General features: G+C 29.9%; 1 long non-coding RNA gene across 1 annotated transcript in view; it reads left to right on the top strand.

Annotated features, from left to right (window-relative positions):
• The window catches only part of LOC107457176 (uncharacterized), a 272,758-nt gene that overhangs the window by 206,943 nt on the left and 48,478 nt on the right, over nucleotides 1-17,337 (top strand). The window lies entirely within an intron of this gene.

Genomic DNA, 17,337 nt, shown 5'->3' with positions numbered 1-17,337 from the left:
TATAAATTCATCTTTAATAAAACATTCCAAAATTTCTTTGTCAATAAAATTGAAATATTTCTGGATTCTGTGAGTAGAAGATTCAATATAATTGTTCTTTAAATTTAGCATCCACTGATGACTTTTTTTTTAAAGAAAAGAATTTTGAAATTTAATATAGTGTTGCTATTTAACATCATAGATAATATTTTTTACGTTAAATTCCACTAACGAGAGACTATTATTTTTTATTATTGAACAGGTACATACAAAAGAAGATGATTTGGGCTGAAAAAAATGGCACTATCTGCAAAAAAATAAACAAAAAAATACTTAAAATAATATTTAACTGAAGAAAGTAAGAAACTGAGATAACAATCTGTAATTAATTCTAACAATAACTTCATAGGGCTTATGTACGAAGCAAGTTTTAATAAATCTAAAATCAAAGAAAAACTAAAAATTCTTCTAAATTTTATAATACAGACTTGACCTTTTCAAAAATCTCATTTTCAAAATGTATATTAGTTTCGACGAAGTGATGTAAGCAGAAATATTAAGAAATTAGGGAAAAAATGACTTTTTCTTATTTAATATTTTTCAACTATGAGATTTCACTTACAAATCTTCTCGGTAGATAAATCGCAATCGGTGATATATTTGAATATCATTTTTTTTTTAATATCGGTGATACATTTGAATATCGTCCATAATATTTTTACAACACATTTGAAATATGTTAATACATCTAGTTGATCTATTTAGATTTAATCAATTCGAATATTTTCAAAAGTGAAATTCAACATTCTGTTATATTTAAAACTGCATGTATCTAAACATCATTTTGATATGAAATATTTTTGAACTGAATTTATTATAACAGGTGTACTTATGTATTCATCGCAATATCATTTTTAATGCCCAGCTGTATTTTTTACTATAGTCCTTATTTTTTTCAAAAAGAAAAATACAGAAACTGCACCTATGGAACAAAAATTTAAATTGGAAATATTCACGATTAGGACATGAAGCTGGGATAAAATCCTCAGCAAGCTTCGTTAATTAAAGCTCAAACTGAAATCGACTTAAGAATAATCTCCTAACTCAAAACCAGCAGTCACGACGAACTTCAATGCGTTTTCTGTAGGAAGCAGCACTTGAATCGAAGTCAAAACTCTTATGATTTCAACTTCTACTTTACAACGACCGTAGCATTCACAAAAAGCTTTTTAAAAGTATCCCCTAGTTTTACACGGAAGCACTAAAACTGCAAAAATATTAATAAGGGGTAAAAAAGAAAGAAATGAGTTATATATATATATTATAAAAAAGAAGTTTTTAAAAAGAAGGAATCGCAATTGGCGAGAGACAGAAAATAGCTCTGTGTGCTATAGAAGCTGGAACTCTTGATACAGAGTGGAGTATGGGCTATAGAAGGGGGATAGCTTCCGGTAAGTGGAGGGGGATGTGGGGGGTCTTTGAAGGGGGCAGTCTTCTCTCTTCTCATTTGCATCTCATAAATATGTATGACCAGACTTTTGGGTATGTGATCTTTAGCACCCACCCCCGCTAACATCCCTCCTTGCCTCATCTGGATCGTCTTCTAAGGGTTGCCGATCCGTCGCCAGTTGTCGATTTTGGCGAAATTCCCAGCATCGCCAAGCTGAATCTATTCTCTTAGGGTCATTCGGGATTCAGAGAAGAAGGCATTGTTATTTAAATCTGTTGTATACTTAGAATATATCATCGTATAATTTTATCAAGTTTTCTCTCACTTCCTTTTAAGATATGAAGTGATATTTATCGCTTTTTAGTTTTTCCTTGAGGGACTGTTTCGATTGGTTTCGAATGATGTGTTTATCTCTCAGTTTCTGCTTATAGCTTTTTGATTTGATAAAAATATAATGTGATTTATGATGAGATTTGAAATTAATATTCGTACATCTGAGATAAACTCATCATTTGAAAGCATTTGACTGTTTCATCGTAGTTCATAACATGATATGAAAAGCTTTAATTTTTTAATTGGTTTATGATCAAACAAATTAATTGATTATATAATATATAGTACGCGTTACATATTAAACAAATTAAACAATTTGTGATAATAATTACGAATCGAATTTTCTAGAGTCAGCTAGTTTTCCTTCACATTTAAAACATATTAATTAACTTATTCATTTCTTGGTACGATATACTTATAACAGTAAATTAATTTATTTTGTCCATTTTCATTTATATTACAAGGTAAATTGATTAAACATTTTTGTTGTATCGATGATTTTTAACAGCTAATATTTTAAGAACATGGAATATTCAAGCACACAATTTGATAATAAATCGTCGAAAAAAGTTTCCAAAATCAAGTACTTCCCTCCAATTTTTAAAAACTTTATCAAATTTTAATTTAATAGGTTTTTTCTATTAAACCGGAGAGATTTATCAAATATTTATCTATTTGATCATTTTAAATTAATGTAGAATTTTATATGCTTGGACAATAATGAACAATAACAAACTAACAAGTAATAACAAACTAATAATTTTATTACATTCTTAAGTCTTTCAATTTTTTTTGAACGAATTATTTAACTTTTTTTTACATCAGAGAGGCAAGTTTATTCGGCTAAAGTTTATTCGGCATTTAAGTTTATCCGGCTAAAGTATTAACTCTCTAAAATAAAAAAAAGACCAAATAAATTTCTCCCTTGAAATTTAAACAAAATTAAATTATAGATTTATTACTTAAACTAATTTATTTAGCACCAAAATATATTAAAATTTTTGTTCTGTATTTTTTTGTCCTGTGGAATTTTAGAAATAGTAGACACCTTTAAAACATTAAGAACATCTGTATAAACAAGCTTTAAACATAAATACTTATTCTGATGCAATGAGTTATTATTATTTTCTCTTTATTGGAGTTATACTTTAGTTAACACTTTAAAAGTTTGATTGAAAATATGATATCAAAAGGCTAGAGAAAATTCCATGATTGAATTCACTATTTTGTATACAATTGGAATTTTGATTCCTTGCATATTTTTTCTTTTAAACTATCAGGAAAAACTAAGCAAAAAACACCATTTTAACATCACAACGTCGGAAATTACTTGCTACAGTAAAAATTATAATAATTAGAATTATTGTAAGTAATAATACCACAATATAGTCATGAATCTCTTGTTTATGATGAATTTTTAATGGCGGGGATTTAGACATTATTCGCAGTCATACCTTAAAATAAATTCAGAAGAAAAATTTTGTTACAGTGGGATCGCAATTTATAAACTTATTGTGGAAATTGCCAAAATTAATTAAATTTGGATAAAGCAAATGAAATATTAACCGAAAAAATATATGACACTAATATTAACGTTTCAAAATAATTATTCGTTCTAAGCTAACTGCTCATCCTAAGCTGTTTTTATAAAAGCTAATAAATATGGCAAATACATAATGGGCTTTAATTGAAAATTGTTCTAAAAAAGAATTTATTTAAAAAAATTGTATAGCTTTGTCTGAAAAAATAATAAATTTTGCCATATATATTTTTCGCGTTCTTATGAGCAAAAGTGCTTTGCACAGGATTATTAAAAAAAAAAAGGTTCTATCAACAATGTAAGTTAAAATGAACAATTAATTAAATAAGAATAAAGAAATTTTGCTCATTTAGTTAAACTGTTTTTTTTTTTAACTTTTTTTTCAACAGCATAAAAATCGAAAATATTATTTCATTTTAATATTTATCTAGTATAGCACTTATATTTATTGGAAAAAAGATTTCGTTGAAATACAACTCAAGAATTACCCTGCATGATAATTTTTATGATGATGATTCTAGCAAAATTATCGATGTTAAAGCGAAATATAAGTTTTATTTATAAAAATGATGAAATATCATAAGCATTTTACATTAAAAAAATTATGTTTACTTACAGTTTTAACTTTTTATAAAATTCATACATTTTGTGAAATGTTAAATTTTATGAATTAAACTAGAAAATTGTAAGTAAAAAGATGCTTTACTGAATTTTATGTTTCACCAGCGTTATATTGCGATAACTACTATTAAACTTAAAATAGTTGTTAAAATATTCCAAAACTTTTTTACAAAAAACTGAGAACAGCTTTTCATAGGTTTTTTATAACTAAATTTCACAATAAAATACTGTTATTATAACAGTTTTAATATTTTAATATCATGAGCAATATTTTTATCCATAACCATCTCTTAACTTTAAAAGAATTGATGTTGCCTTTAAGAAAAGGTTTTGATAAAAATCTAAAAGTCATGACTATGGATCGGTGGCTTAAGGCATTGCGCACTGATATAATTTTCATTCTAAAAAAAAAAAATTATCTTAACATTTGAAACCATTTTCAGCTAGTATGGTTAATAGACCAAGAATACAAAACTATATGGTTTGCTAACCATTTACCTAGCATATATTCAAAACGGTAACAAAATTTAACTGGACATTGGAGTTAGACTTTTCGATGGGTAAAGGGCAATGGCGTTAGGTCATTGTTGAGTTGTGTTTTATCAAATAGCCCGTGGAATATTGTTTAATTATTTTACTTGGTTGCTTCACCTATCGCAAGTGTTAGAAAATACTAGACTTTTTTGTTTTAAGCCGCTTTATGGTGCTGCCATCTTTACGGGAAGGAGAGTATCGTATTTTAATAGACCTGAATCACAAATTGGGGAGGGCAGGGCCCTGGAAACTCTTGATGTGTTGAAGGGAATGAGAGAAATATTGTAGTGTCAACGTTGTTACTCGAACCCAGAATTTTTTGTCAGATTGACAGAAAAACCCACTTGGCTATTACGTGTACCCAGCTGCAAGGAACCAAGTGGCTTTATTAGGTGCAGCTAGTTGGCGCGATAAAATTCTGGATGTTTACCGTATTGGGTGAAAGATATAGTTAATTAACGGTTTTTTCTTACAGTTAACAGCTTAAATTCCATATTTATGGTTATTTAAACTTTTTTGTTTGAATATGGTAAAATTACAATTAAATAAATTGTTATTTAACCATTTATTTTCGAGAAATTTCTGACTGTGTGAAGAATGGGAGCTCGATATTCAGTGTTGGCTTGAAACAACTTTTAACTAATAACTTGGTTTAACTTCGCACTGAAATATTAGTCTGAAAAATATTCTTGGATTTAGTTCAATGTTTAACTTCAACCTAATTCATCTGAGAGCGCAATTACATTGGCAAACTTTGCACCATATTACACACTGAGGGGGAAAAAAACATGGTCAAAAATAGCGGAATATGATAAAATGTAACATGTTTCTTGCTCGATGGGATCACCAAAAAGCTCGGCAAGTTTTACCGAAGCACTTTGGTAATGATTTTGGGAGAATTAGCAATAAGAATTTTAAATGTGAGGTATAAAATTTGGTAATTTTATCATGATTTTTTAGAGCATGACATAAGAATCATTTATTCTATTAAATTCACTTTTCAATTTTTCTAAATGTAAATAAGACCTATTTTGAAAACCAGAATTTTCGGGAAACCGTTGCAGCAAATAGAAAAATTACCAAATAAATGGTTTAAATACCATATATTTTGATTTTAATAGCTGAAATTATGTTTGTTTTTTTTTTACCAGAAATGTCATTACCATACAGTATGGAAATTTCACCAAAATTTTTTTCAAAGGGAGTAATACTTGTTTTTCTCCAAAAAGGAGTATGTAATTGTAAACTCCTATTTCAGGACTATCCCAATAATTTTTCTTATTGTTAGAAATTTGAGCAAATGTAAAACTTTTCTGGCACATTTAAAAAAAAATTCATGCCTGAAATTATTTTTACGACTTTAGTACTTACATCAACAATAAAAGCTATTTTATTAAAAAAATATGTAAAATCTATGTTTGTTTTTTTTTGCTGCCTTAAACGTATTTTATTTTATCTTTTATGTGTTGTGCATTAATATTTTGTACTATGAAATCTCGAAAAGCCATTTTACTATTTCTAAGCAAAAGAAAGCCAACTTACTTCGATATTAAATAAAATTCTTATTTCTAAGTCAAGCATGTTTTTAAATAAACGGTTATAAATTTTAATTATCTTTTATGTGTTGAGCATTAATATTTTGTACAATGAAGTTTCGAAAAGTCATTTTACTATTCTTTCTAAACAAAAGAAAGCCAACTTACTTCGATAATAAATAAAACTCTTATTTCTAAGTCAACCATGCTTTTAAATAAACGATTATATATTTTAATTATCAATTCTTAGTTTCATTAATTTTAAACACTTCAAATTCTAGCACACATTGCTTCTTCAAATTTAAAAAAAATTTCAAACTTCAAAAACCTTCGAAACCCTTTTTATAACCAAAAAGTACTAAGTTTATGAACCATGTATGTTTTTAGGTTGTCTTTCTCTAAAATTTCTAATCGAACGTCTAGTTTAGTTTCACAACGGCAAACTTAACACCATGAAACTTTCATTCAAAGTATCGGTACAGTGTTTAATTTCAACTTCAAGATTTCTTCCAATGTATAATTCTAATCAATAGATGCAACGTGGGCTATATTTAAACTGAAGCATTCCTCTGTCGAGGCGCGAGGGCTCAGATGTTAAATGGAGTGAGTTGTCGTTGTGAAAGACAAAGATTCTGTCTACAATGGTTACTTGAAGTCCACCCAACCTCAAATTGATGAATACCTCAAATGATAGAATTATCAGGGAAGTAAAGGCAGTTTTTGTGCAATGCTGACTTTTTTTCCACAATCATGCCATTGGTCACCAAGTTGTGAAGCCCTAACTTTCATGACCCCCTAATAGGCACAACTGGTTGTTGAAGAAAATTTTTACTTCTATCATTTTATTTAAGAAATTATTCTTCATACTTAAAAATCTTTTTTTTTTTAAATGACCAAAATTATACGCAACAATAATCATACATAAGTAAACACTCAAATGATTTAACGTAACATATTTCTTACCACAGATTTTAAATTCTTATAGTCTTAAGTAAAGTCCGTTCTTACAAAAGCTAGTTCTTTGACAAGGGGGTTGCAGAGTTTAAAGCTCACCGAAATAAATGTCATGATGCTGAGACCACCTTCATTTCCCATATAAGTTTGTACCAATAGATCTGGAGTTGAGTGAACTTCAAAGGCAAGTTTGTCAAACCCCATATCAACAGAGATGCCAACTGCTCCGGATACACCAAAATAATTAATAAAACGGTAAATAACTACAAACTAAATTTTGAAAATCTTTGACTATTTTTGCTGGCTTTTTAAAAGGTATAGCATGACATAACTACCATGAAGTGGTGATTTATATAAACCTACGAATCATTTAGAAATAGTGGTGGATAAAAATCTACTAAATTGAATTTATAAAACTAAGAATCACAATTGATAAACTACCACTTTGAAATATATATTTGCTGTCCGGAGCAAGTTGGCATCTCTGTATCAAGAAGCTAGTCGAACGCCATATCAACAAGTCTCTCAAACATCATAATGAATTACAAATTAAGCACTATATCCCACATAATATTATTAAATAAAGTTAAGCATTTCATTGCAGTCAGTTGTTGAGGTACTCAAGTTACGAGTTTCAAGTTAAGATACTACTCAAGTACGAGTTTTAAGCCCTACACTCTTCAGAACAAAGACATAATGATGGCAATGAACTCAATATTACCCTCCAACTGCTTTTATTTCGCAAAATCTGCATTTAAAGTTGGGTCTAATATAGAACCTCGGTCCTTTACAATGCGTCATATCAATAGATTTCCCATGCAAAATCTTTAAATGTCCAATAATGTTGTTAAATGAATAAAATCCCTCAAATTTAAGATATCATCTGTCTTATTTAGAAACTGCTTTGAGAGTTCTAAAACATGGAAATAGAATTATAATCATATTCCGGACTTGCGTTCACAACAGCGGTTGACAAACGTTTATCAAGTCTCAATGTCTTTCGTTTGGCTTTGAGAAACTTTCATGGTTCTTTTCTTTTTAAAATATTTTTGATTTTACTTAAAAGGTTTCCATAAAAGTAATTTGATGTCGAGAATCGATTTCAAATAAAAAGAAAACAGGATCTGTACAAAGAAGAATATTACTATCTTTTCAGAAAATGATAATTTCTACAAAACTAATCCGCAATTAATAATGTCACAAAATAAACTCCATCTGTATCGCCAAGTTACATCGCATAATCGCGATAAAAGACCGATATCAGTAACCCTACGAAAGAAAAAGGCGATTGTGTGTGCCATCGTCCCCTCATAAGTTCCGCTTTAAAAAAGTAAAATAAAAACAAGACGATAAAAAAAAATCTAAAGAGACATCGGCCTAAATCACCCCACATAAATCTAGTTCCTAACAGCTGATGAAGAGCGGAACTGGAGAAGAAGTAAAAGTTTTTCTCCTCACCCCCTCACAGATTTTTCCTCTTTTTTCATCCTCTCTTTTTCATCCTCATCTTTTTTCTTAGAACAAGAGACATTTTTCAGACTTTCATCTTCGGACTTTAGGGAGTGTAGAGAGAAGAAGAAAGTAAGATTCGGTCAACTGGGTTTGATGGTTCGAAACCCGCCCACGCCACCCACCCTCATTTTCTCAGATTTGTTACGGTGACTTTTTTTTCTATCCTCGATCGGGGAATGGAATAGTTGATTTGACTTTTTGGTGGGATTCTTGAAGCCTAGTCAGTCTTTTGGAAAAATGACTCGATTTCTTGTTTGCATTTCTTGGTCAATTTGGTTTGGATAGATTCTTGCTCGTAAGCAAATAACATGCAATTTTACTGTAAGTATGATTACTGTTGTAAGATGATCGTCAAATTTGATGGCATAAACAGAATTGAAAATAGTAATAAGCAAAATCATCGTTTCTTGAATTTGAATCCTGCATCATTTAAGTTTGTTTAAATCGATAAATAATGAGTAGAATTTCTATAATTAGTCCAATGAGAGAAAAAGTATGGTTAAAACTACCGGTAAATGGTAAAATTTGCCGTGTTAGCAATTAACCGGGTCAGCAAATAATATGCAATTTTACTGTAAGTATGATTACTGTTGTAATATGATCGTCAAATTTGATGGCATAAACAGAATTGAAAATAATAATAAACACAAACTTCATTTCTTGAATTTGTATCTTGCATCATTTAAGTTTGTTTAAATCGATAAATAATGAGTAGAATTTCTATAATTAGTCCAATGAGAGAAAAAATATGGTTAAAACTACCAGTAAGTGGTAAAATTTGCCGTGTTAGCAATTAACCGTGTCTGCAAATAATATGCAATTTCACTGTAAGTATGATTACTGTTGTAAGATGATCGTCAAATTTGATGGCATAAACAGAATTGAAAATAATAATAAGCAAAATCATCGTTTCTTGAATTTGAATCCTGCATCATTTAAGTTTGCTGAAGTCGATAAATAATGAGCAGAATTTCTATAATTAGTACAATGAGAGAAAAAGTATGGTTAAAACTACCAGTAAATGGTAAAATTTGCCGTATTAGCAATTAACCGGGTCAGCAAATAATATGCAATTTTACTGGAAGTATGATTACTATTGTAAGATAATCGTCAAATTTGATGGCATAAACAGAATTGAGAATAATAATAAATAAAAACATCGTTTCTTGAATTTGAATCCTGCATCATTTAAGTTTGTTTAAATCGATAACTAATGAGTAGAATGTCTTTAATTAGTACACTGAGAAAAAGAGTATGGTTAAAACTACCAGTATATGGTAAAATTTGCAGTGTTTCTGGCTCTTTGGGAAATCCAAAAAGTTCGGTGACTTTTACCGAAACGCTTCGATAGTGATTTTGGAAAAATTAATAATAAAATATGGTTTTATAATATGAGATAAAATTTGGTAAATATGGTAAAACATGGCAATTTAATCATGATACGTGGGAGCAGGGTATAAAATCTATTTCGTCCGTTGAATGTTCTTTTCAGCTTTGTATTTTTTACTAAATGTGTGGTAATAAGAAATGTAATTTTGAAAACCAAACCAAAGTTTCCATTAAACCGTTGTTATGAACGAAAAAATTACTAACTGAATGACTTAAATACCGTATATTTTAGTTTGATTCCAATTTTTTTTTTTATTTTTTATTATTAAACCACAAATGTTATTACTATCTAGTACTGTAATTGTTACAGAATTTTTTTCTCCGAGTTGAATTAATTTGTAATAGTAAAAAATATTTCATGAGCCGGCATAGTCTGACTGTTAGGGCATTGGGCCCATGTCCTAGACGTCATGAGTTCGATCCTCGCCGGACAAAAGACTTCCCATATACAAAGTGATGACTGGTTCACATTAAATCTGTCGGGGTCACGAAGTCCTCCATGTTCTCATAACAAATTATTTAAATACCTCTGAGGGTACTGGATTGAAGATGATCGTGCTCTGATTCAGTTCAAAATTACGATCAGCGGATGGATGGATGGTGTAGGAATACGTCCTCCCTGGAAAACAGTCTGTGACGTATGTGTGTGGAAGAAATCAAATTCTTAGCCATAAATGGAGCAACTGGAAAACTAGAAGAACCTCACCCATCTAGCCTTAATGTCATACGACAACAATAAATAATTAAAAGTCTTTTTTTTCTGGTTAGTATATTCACGGCTCAAACCGATGAACTTCTTTTACGATTAGCACAAAGTTAAGTGGGGGCTTCCACTTTATGGTAATATTTTCTATAATATTTAAAGTGTTCATTAGGGCATTAGGATATTTTTTTCCAAATTAGCAAATAATTTCAAATATTACTATCAAGTTGTCTATGTTCTTGATTTTCTTGAAATCTTATTGTTACTAAGCTTTTTCTTTAAAGTCTTTCACCCTTTGGGGGTCAGAAAAGTTTCAATCAAAAAATTTAGCCAATAAAAGCCAAGAGATCATTATATGCGTATCTAAAATGCAGCGATTAGCTTTATCTTAAAATTTTCCGAATTAAAAAAGAAAAAGATTGATTTAAAACCACGTTGTTTATAAAAGATCAAATTTTTATATTATTGTCAAAAATAAATAGGACAATTCTTATCTCATTTAAAGGGGTAAAAGTTAAGAAAATAAATTAACTTTTTAGCAAAAAGTGTGTGTCAAAATCACCAAATTCAATTTTATTATCAGATTTTTTTTTTCGCACAGAAAATTTATTTTCTTGCTATCCCTTGAACTAAGTTTTGATTCCCATAATTATATGGATCACAAATTTCATTCAGAAAAAAAAATCATTTCCGAACAAAATTAATTTTCGATTTAAAATTCCTATACCTGAATTAGGTAAGTCTATGTAATTGTATAATGCGATAAAAACTTGTTCTCCAATTTGAAAATTCATCATTGAATTCAATTATAGAAATGTTTTTGAATTTTAAAATGCGCAGTTTCTAACATCTTCTGGATCAATGTAATTTCGAATAAAAATCTAAAAGTTGTACGTAATCGATAAAATTATTTCTAAGAAATAAATGTTCAAAAATAAGACTCGTTAAAAACTTTTTTTTTTATCTCAAAGGTTACTTATCCGATTTAGCTCAAATTCTTAAATTCATCAATTAAAATTATTTAGTTTATTAAATTATAAAATTATTAAAATTACAATACTATTTATATCTAATAAAATACTATTTATATCTTGCAATTATACGCAGCTTCCAAGGAGCTTATATAGGTAGTTAAGTTACGCAAAGCTGATCGAAAATTCTTTTTTAAGATACCAGTTTAATACTTCGAGGTCTGGTATGACATTTTCAAATAGATATTTTTTGAAAAGTAATATGTAGTAGTGTCAAAAATGTATTAAATAGTGGTAATTTTTTTTCTTATTATTTCCGCTTTTTAAAATGTTTGAATCCCATGAGAAACCTGTGAAATACTTTCTATTATAATTAAATTAAAAAAATTAAAAATAAGTGTAAAATATAATTTTTTGCATAGAACTATATCATTTGGTAAGTAAATTTTATAAATATTTTTAAAAAAATCATTAATTTTCCTACACTTTAGAAAAAAATCGTTCAAATTAACCGAAAAAAAACTGTCCGCTGGTGTACCACTATACCACCGTTAATTTCACGGAAGTGCACTATTATCTAAAAACAGACACCTGTTTTTTAAGCTGATAAGGACTGTTATTTTAACAAACAAACTCTTTTATTTTAACAAAAAAATATTAAAAAAAAATAATGAAAAACACGATAAATTAGGACTTAGTGGCCAATGAGAGCCAAAGGCAGAAATTGCATGACCAGTCTACACCAGGATTCGAACCTGGTTCATTTCATTAAAAATCTGAGTGCTGTTTCCCCCAAACCAGGGCAGCTTTAATGAAATATAATGCTCCATTATGGAGAAAAAAATCTTAAACTGTATAAAGAGGATTTAAAATTTTGTTCACAGAACTATAAGTTAAAGTATATCCTCGAGTAAATGAGGTTGATAAGTTTTAAAATGTTTCAAAGATTCTTTTAATTTCCTAATGTTTTCTGGAGAAAATAAATTTTAAGACACTGGTATAGAAATGTAATACCTTTTCTTCATTATTTTATTTTAATTTATTTTATTTTATAACACTAAAAAAACATCTATGGCAACATTTATTTGATTTGAGACACGATTCTATTGAACTGCACGCGACAACATTAAAATTCTCCCCAATTCCGAGGAAGCGTTTTCAAATCAAACACTATCCCAACTCACTACTTATAAGCGACTATTTGATCTTCAAGCAGACCTCCCACACCGAAAACTCCCCCACTTTCAATCAAGACCAACACACACACAACCCCTGAACCCCTCATTGTCACGCTCTTCCCCTCAAACTAAACTTCCGCACCCTCTTTCAAAGATTTTTGAAAAATGGTGTCCTGCCTTGCATTTGCAATCCTGCCTTTCAAGTGATTTTCGCAAAAATCGTTGAAGCCGGACGGACTTCCTTCCTATCCAGCCTACTCGACCGAAAACAATCCGGCAACACCCCCTACGTCATTCGATATATCGGACTTCCGGACGAAATCAATCTATCCGGTAAGGCACTATAGCAGGTCATGGTTCATATTTTGTGTGTTTTAATAATGCATTGTGTTGCATGCGGAGCCGGAATAGGAGTCCGATAGATCAGAACTAATACGATATATAAACAACCTAATATATTTTCCACGCATCAATTGCTAAGCTGAATTAAGTAATTGCACGACATTAGTAGAAACAGGTTAAGTATTTTATTAGAAATTACTATATTAAAAATTACACAAAAATTTATTATTAAAATTTTTTAAATGCAGATAAAACTTCAAAAAATATACTAAAATAACCAAAATCTAATAATGGTTAAACATAAGTAAAGCACCCCTTGTTGCCCATCATAATTTCTACTGGCGATTAAGGCTTAACAATTTGGAGACAAACGTGGTCAACATCATGCACCAGAAGCTTTTACTTTTTAGATTAGTAACGCATCAACCAGTAACCTATATTAGTACCCAAGTCAAAATTTTTGATAGTCTTCCATTGATAGACCAACATAATCTTGATGGTAGCCATCAATAATCCCATAATGAGCCATTATATCTTTAATGGTAACCTACATAAGTCCATCACCCCAATATAGGAATTCGGACTGATTTATGATGGTCCAACATTAGAATGGCAACTTGTTTTGATGGTTTGTTCATGTTGAACCACCAGAAATTTCCATGATAGTATCTTAGATATAAAATGTTGGAATGATCATGAACAACCATCATCCCAATATCTAAATCTAATTCTAACAAATTCGGACTGATTTATGATGATCTAACATAAAAGAAAAACCAAATAGTTTTGATGGTCTATTCCTGAGAACCAACAAGAATTCCCATTAAACCATCATGGAAACGTATAGTTGGAACCATCATGNCATCCCAATCTAGGACTTCAAACTGATTTATGATGGTCCAACAGAAGAAAAAAACCAAATTGTTTTGATGGTATATTCCTAAGAACCAACAAGAACTCCTTTTAAACCATCATGGAAACGTATAGTTGGAACCATCATTGATAATCATGGATTGTTGGTGCATGAGAATCAATGATGATTAACCATCATAGTGTATTAAAGTAGCATGTTTCATCATGGAATGAGGAAAGTTTGTTGGCATATCAAAAACCATGAACACATAATGGAAAATGTTGGATGATGGTAACCATCAAATGATGTGGAACCATCATGAATCGCACTGAAAACGATATAAACCATCAAAATGTTTTGATGGGACCATCAAGACTATGTAACCAGCTATTTACCCTTCTCCCTGAAGCAGGGTGGGGCTTAAGCCACAGAGTAAATAGAACGTTAGTTACTCCCAGCAACAGCTCAATATTTTAGCCACTATGGGATCACAATTATGCTTGGTCACTAATCCACTCTAATTTCATTGCCTACCATTATTATTATTTATTATTGTTATCATTATTGTCTTTAACCCTTTTGAAGGCCGTGGTAAGTATATTTACCACCACACTTTACCACTTTAAATTTAGGTTTCCATTTTTCAATAACTTCAGCTTTCTTGAAGTGAGTTAGAATAAAATTGGTAACCATTTGTCACTTTTAAAAAACGTATAAAAGTTATAAAATGCATAATTCCTTTTGAAGTTTGTAGCATTTAAGGAATTTATTTTATAAATAAAGAAAAATAAAAGTCACTAAGTTCCTAATAGGTCATGTTAAAAATATTTACCACTAAAAAAAATGGCATTTTTGTAAACTAAATCAGTTTTTTTTATATCTCAGTTACTGTTCTTAAAACAATTTCAATTCCAAAAATACTTTAATTTACTGGAAATAAAGGGCCCATTAAAGAGTTAATCTGAAGTTGGGTAGACTTCAAGCTTGAAAGTTATTCCCAATGACTGCTTAACCACTACGTGACTCAGAAAGCGGAGCGAGACTCAGTTGAACTAACAAACACTATAATTTTATTGTTTATTGAAATATCACAACCGAATTTTCAAACAAAAATGAAGACACCTCTACTTATGAAGAGTGTACAAAAAATTTCAAAATGACCATTTATGGCATCAATGCAGCGATATAAACTTGTCACAAGTTTTATTGTAATGGGCCGCTACTCATCAACTGATAATTTGTCCTATACTTTGCAGAAACATTTTTTTGAGTATGTCAAAAAAATTTAATGTTTAACACAAAACCCAGTCTCTCGGGAGAACTAAAGGAAAAATCTATTAGTTACTAGTCGGGTGAATAAGATAGCTATTCGTGTGCTGCAAAAATTTAGGACAATACACCTTGCGCCATTTTTGGGGATGATTTTCTTTCTAATTGCCAGAGAAATGGAATGATTGTGTAATCAACTTTCATACTCATTTTTTGCAGGCCAGAAGGCCAAGCGGCGAGTTTGCCTGTCTGCATAGTGAATAATTTCGGGTTTGAATACCGCTCAGGGCATGAATGTTTCTCTGTGTATGTCCTCTGCTGTGTGGAGAGTGAATGTTGCCCTCCATATGAACGGTTTTCTGTGTCAGTGCGGTGAGGGTAATGTTGAACGCCTACGTGTCGCAGGTTCACAGGTGCCCACCAGGTAAGGTTAAATGAACAACACTTGCGGCATCTTCCGAACAAAACGTTCAGTGCCTACCATTTAAAAAAAAAGTCATTTGTGCATGTACTCGTATCAATATCAAAAGTTGAGACTATGAACATGTACTAATTATTAATACTAACTATAAAAAAAAATTTAAAATTAAAACTGAAGCTAATTTTAATGAATAAGTTTATGAGCTTTGTTAGTTATTTCTATTTAATAAAAAATTCTAAGATAACAAAGGATAAAATACTAAATTCAAATTTACGAAACATCTCATAACATATTATATTTTTAAATTTATTGTATAGTTTACCCTATTCTTGATCGTTATCTTGTATAAGAATAAATAAATTTCAGTAATGTATTGATCATTTTTTTTAATATCTCAAACATCGAAACTTTCCAAGGACTGAAGACTGCAATGCAATGATCTTGATAATTCTATGCATTTAGAAGCTAATTTTTCAAACTCTTCTACAGTATACTTATCCGTAATTCTTATCACAACCAGCAAATTAGTTATAATTTTATCCCATCTTGAACTATATTGGAACAACACAGAAAATCTCTGAAAACAAAACAAAAAAAGCATAACATAATTTGGATAATTATTTAAACGTTAGCAAATAGCCATAGTCTGAAAAAATAGAATAGAATTTTCCAAGGAACTGTAAGTGGTGTGAAACTAGTAATTCGAATAAAAGTTTCGATATTTTTCATCGTAAAAACTATCTTGAGAAATCTCATTCAGAGTATGAATTATGTATTAAATTAATTTCGAAATCAATTTAGATTAGAAATTTTTAATGTTTCGAAAGGGCGTAAATTCCATATAAAATAGAAAAATGATACTGTTAAGGTGTGGATTTGTAATTAATAGCAAACCAAGTTGCGAAAAGCAATTGAACAAGGGTGTGCCTTCCGAAGAATAGGGAAAAAATATATATTTAATTTACCCCCAAACAGTATTTAATGCTTTGAAAAAGAATCAAGAAACTCTTCCATCCCCTAAATTACGTCATCTCGCTAATGATCAAAGGCATTTGCATACATTATTAATAAATAGAGTGCCCACAAAAATAAAAAAAAAGAACAAAAGAAGAAAAAAAACTCTGAAAAGACATAAGAATATAATGTGGTGACGGAGTGCAGAAGAAAAAAAAGAACATTAAATTGTCCCGTAGTTGAAAATTGCAGCTAAATTGAGTTAGGGTTAATGAAAGGAAAAGCAGACGATAGCAAAAAAAGAGTATCTCAGAAAGATGGCAACGAACAAAGAAATTTGATAGAGTGGTGTTGAGCTCATCAAGTGCTGCTGCTGGCGAAAGTTATTTAAAAGATAGACAGCTAGTGATCTTTTAAAGATTTTTGCTGCCTCATTAAGCCACTGATTTGGTGTCAGAGCCATTTTTTAGCCACGTCAGTTTTAGAGATAAAAAGATGAATGAGTTGTTTTGGAAAACAAAATATAGCACACTTCAGAAAACGGAAAAACGATAAAAGAAAGCGTTATGAAATATGCGTGACGTTTCCATTTTTGAAAATAATTGTTTAAAGTTAAATAAATCTTAATTGGAAACTTCTGAATTATTTTGGATGAATTCAAAAATTGTAAATTTAAGGTAGGCAAAGGTTGACATTTATTTTGTAATCAAATTTAGATAAACATTTTTTGTCCACAATTTTTTTATTACATATAAAACTCTTCATAAAAAGTAATGGAACGTAAACTTGGGAAATAACG

This window comes from Parasteatoda tepidariorum, chromosome 9, assembly GCF_043381705.1.
Source record: "Parasteatoda tepidariorum isolate YZ-2023 chromosome 9, CAS_Ptep_4.0, whole genome shotgun sequence".
Taxonomy (NCBI): domain Eukaryota; kingdom Metazoa; phylum Arthropoda; class Arachnida; order Araneae; family Theridiidae; genus Parasteatoda; species Parasteatoda tepidariorum.
Note: the sequence above shows the minus strand (reverse complement) of the source record. Positions and strands in the feature narration are given on the sequence as shown.